Source organism: Miscanthus floridulus, chromosome 5 (genome assembly GCF_019320115.1).
Source record: "Miscanthus floridulus cultivar M001 chromosome 5, ASM1932011v1, whole genome shotgun sequence".
Classification (NCBI taxonomy): Eukaryota; Viridiplantae; Streptophyta; class Magnoliopsida; order Poales; family Poaceae; genus Miscanthus; species Miscanthus floridulus.
This window is the reverse complement of record NC_089584.1, coordinates 107,366,180-107,370,197: the sequence shown is the minus strand read 5'-3', so window position 1 is coordinate 107,370,197 and position 4,018 is coordinate 107,366,180.

Here is a 4,018-nt window from a genome sequence, read left to right as displayed (position 1 = left end):
TTTGCTATCGGCGACCTTGTTCTCCATAGAAAACAAAAAACCAAAGAGATGCACAAGCTCTCCTCCCCATGGGAAGAGCCTTACATCATCAAAGATGTTACCCAACTAGGGTCTTACCGCCTATGTGACTTAGACAGAATCGATGTCCCTAATTCATGGCACATCGAGCACCTTATACATTTCTATCCTCGAAACGCTTCAGATATGTACTCTCCATTTCATGATGAATAAAGTTTTGGTCTCCATAATTTGTCTCTATTATGGTTTAATCTCCACTTACGGTCACCGAGCTTTCAGCTACTCCATAATGAACTCCAATACGAAATCACCACAACTACGCCGACCATGTTTTTGCCGAATGAGTTTCTCCAAATCGCCGAACACGTTTTCTCCAAATTGCCAACGTATTTCGCCACATGTTTCTCCAAATCGCTGAACACATTTTCTCAAAATCGCCGAACATGTTTTCTCCAAATTACCAACATATTTCGCCACATGTTTCTCCAAATTACCGAAGATTTTTTCTCCAAATCTCCAACATATTTTGCCGATCAGCGAAAAGCATACATTCTGCCATGTTCTCTTCGGAGAAGACCCAGTCTCCGATCTCTCCCTACATGTGCCACGAGCTCTGCGCTCTGCGTTATGGGTGGTCGGCTATGATTCCTTGGTCATGCTTGTTCCTCCTACACATGCACGGGCTCCACGCTTGATGTTATGGACTATGGAGTAGCCAAGGCCAAGAGCTCAGTAAAGAACTAACTGCTCGGATGCCACTTATACTACGTTTATCTCCAAGTTATTTCGCCAACCACCGAGCAACACACGTTTCGCTCTATGCTCTATGGAGAAGACCCAGTCTCTGATATCTCCCTATATGTGCTACGGGCTCCGTGCTCTGCATTATGGGTGGTCGGCTATAGTTCCTTGGTGATGCCTATTCCTCCTACACATCCATGGGCTACACGCTCGATGTTATGGACTATGGGCTAGCTGAGGCCACAGAGTTCAGTAATGAACTAACTGCTCAGCTGCTACTTATACTACGTATAATTGCATTGAGTTGTTACTACAATGATTTTTCATCGCAAATATGAACAAGCCGCATAAACACGCACTTCATAACATTTATACAAATGCATAAATGTTTTCTGCGCTCTCGCACGCTCTGACTACCTTCTCTAGATGTTATAGATAATATTATCCAAGCAGATCACCGAGCTCCGTCATCATCATCCATCTCATCGAACAAGTCTATATCGCTGGCCAACTTTTTCGCCACGTCCTCCACCTTATCCTCCAACTATAGGGTCTCCACCTCGCCTAGTCCTTTAGTGAATCCACCCCCTATCGCCTGAAGGTCAATGGCTAGGTAGTGGGACCGAACCACCGCAAGGGTGTGAGTAGCGGTGGTGACAATGGTGTTGCGGTTGAAGCTCTTGAAGTTCTCCCATGCTGCCTTGCACCTCTGGATGATGGTGTTTGAATGCTGCAGCCTACCGTCGGGCTAAGGAGCCACCTCCACGGTGACGTAGTCGAGCACCAGTTTAACTCCGGTGACTACGGTGTTAAACTTATCCCTTTGGGTTCTGGCCTCCTGCACCAGCACATCAAACTGTGCCTTGACTTTATGACGGTAGCCTGCAAGCCTTAGAAGGTTCCATCAAACAAGAAAACCACTTTAGCAGTAACTTTGACCAGGAAGTATTCACCTTTCTGGTCCTCGGCCAATTTGTCTGCTCGCTCTAACTCCTTTGCCTTCTCCTCTCGGAGTTGTTTGAGGGCCTAGCGCAGCTGGTCGAGCTCCCTGTCTTGTTCTACAAGCACAACAATCATCACTAAAGATATGGCTATTCAGTAATACATAGCACATTTGCCGATATGACATACCTTTCTTTTGCTCAGAGACTTTCTATAACTGCTCCAACTGCTCGGAAGCACCCATCAGTTGCTCAGAGATAGTGGCCAGCTACTCGGACTTGCTCTGTAGCTGCTCAGACATGGTCACCAGCCACTCGGATAGGATGCCCTTCTGGTACTCTAGGTCCCGTGTGTTGGACTCTACAAGGTCTCGCTCACGCTAGGCCATCTAGATGTTTCTCTCCATGAGGTTCATCGCTGCTTTGAGTTTTTCGTTCTCCTTGACAAGGGGCTCCATCCTCTTTATCAGCTGGTGCCACTGCTCGATAGTCCGAGTTATCCCCTGCAAATGTACAATGATAATGAAGAACTCCTATCTACAATGTCAAAGACAAGCACTCCTGATGTAGTACTGACCTCGATTTGTTTCATCACCCTACCAAGGGTGGACTTTAGTCTCCTCATCTCCCTGGTGGTGTCCTCCTCCTCGATAACCACCACCTCATCACTGTGCTTGCGGAGGATTCGGATAGATTGAGGTTGAGGTTCATCACGCTCGATCTCTTCCACCTTGTCCTCCTCCACTGCAGCTAGAGGCATCACCTGGGGGCTTGATGGATGCACCTAGGGGCTCAGTGGTCGGATAGCATGTCCGACCATGCCCTTAGTCACCTTAGGTAGCGCCACCTGCTCCTCTAGCACCTAGGCCCCTCCGTTCTGAACACCGGCATGGCATCGGTGGCTCCAGCCTCTACTCCCAAACATCTGGATGTTTCCACCATTGTCCTAGGCACCATCGCCGATCCGTCAGCCAACCTCTCGCCGCTGTCAAGTCCACCGGTAGCTGCTGTTGACTCCTCCATAGGCCGTTGAGCAACTAGGGACTCCAGCATGGGGTCTACCAACACTTTTTCTACTCTAGGACCAGCCTTCGATTGCTCAGTAGTCCGGATGGGTGAGGCCGGATCCTCCACACGCTTTGCACTGCTTCAGATCACCTCGTCAGTCGCCAAAAATGCTAAGAAATGACAACATAGAAACTTCAGGGCAAGGATACTTATGGTTTGGTCTGTCGGTATAATTTATTGAACCGATGACGCCTACCCAAGCACCTAGGCATGGTTGTGGGGTTGACTTCCATGCTCTAGGGTGAAGGTCCCACCTCCTCCATCATCGGCCTCTGTTCTGCTCATCGCTCTTGGACTTTCTCCGCCTACTGCTCGGGGTCTCCCATCGCCTACTGCTCGGGGGCTCACATCGCCTACTGCATAGGGACTCCCCTCTCCTACTGCTTAGGGACTTCTCCACCTTTCTTCACTTGTTCCTCCATGCTCGTGCTGCATGGAGGTGCTTTAGTGCTCGGTGGAGGAGCCACCGTAATTTCGTCGTCATCTGACCACTCGAACACCATGTTTCTTCATGTTCGAGTGGTCTGGTCGCCACCAAGTGAGATGCTGAATGGTTTGAGAGGAGCGGTGGCCATTGTCTTCCTCTTCTTCTAGGCCGGCTTGTCTGCCACTGCCCTCTTCCCCTAGATTTTCTCTGACACCAGGGATGGACTCTCCGACAAGATGCTAACTGCTCCCTCCTTAGGCCGCGGCATTGGCTGGGCGTCTACTCCCTTCGACCATTCGCTCCTTGGCACACCCGAGAAGTACACCTTCCTATCCTACGAGTGGATCTTCACATAAGTGAATCAGTCTAATGCTCGGAAATGACAAAAGGTAAAAAGCATCAGGAACATACAACTGAGATATTTACCTAAGGAGGTAGATTCTTGCAGTTAAAGGGCTTCGTATACCCTAACATGCTGAATGAGGCAAATGAAGCGAATAGCTCTATAGCCCACTCTTCTACAATGTCCCTCGATAGCATCTCTAGCTTCTCCCAGGTACCGTCGGTCTCCCCCTTAAATTCAAAGGCGGGGTGGGCTCTCTCCTTATAGGACTGAACGTGGCACACTATAAAGCTCGCCACCACCAATCCACCATTGGTCTTCACACCCTTTATTAAGTTTAGGAGCTCCCTCACTTGCTCCATGTTAGCGCTGCTTGGCATCTCCGACCAGCTCTTCTGGCTCTTCGGGATATGGTCGGTGTCGTAGCGGATGGCCAGATGGCTTTACCTCATGTAGAACCACCTGGGGTTCCACCCCTTC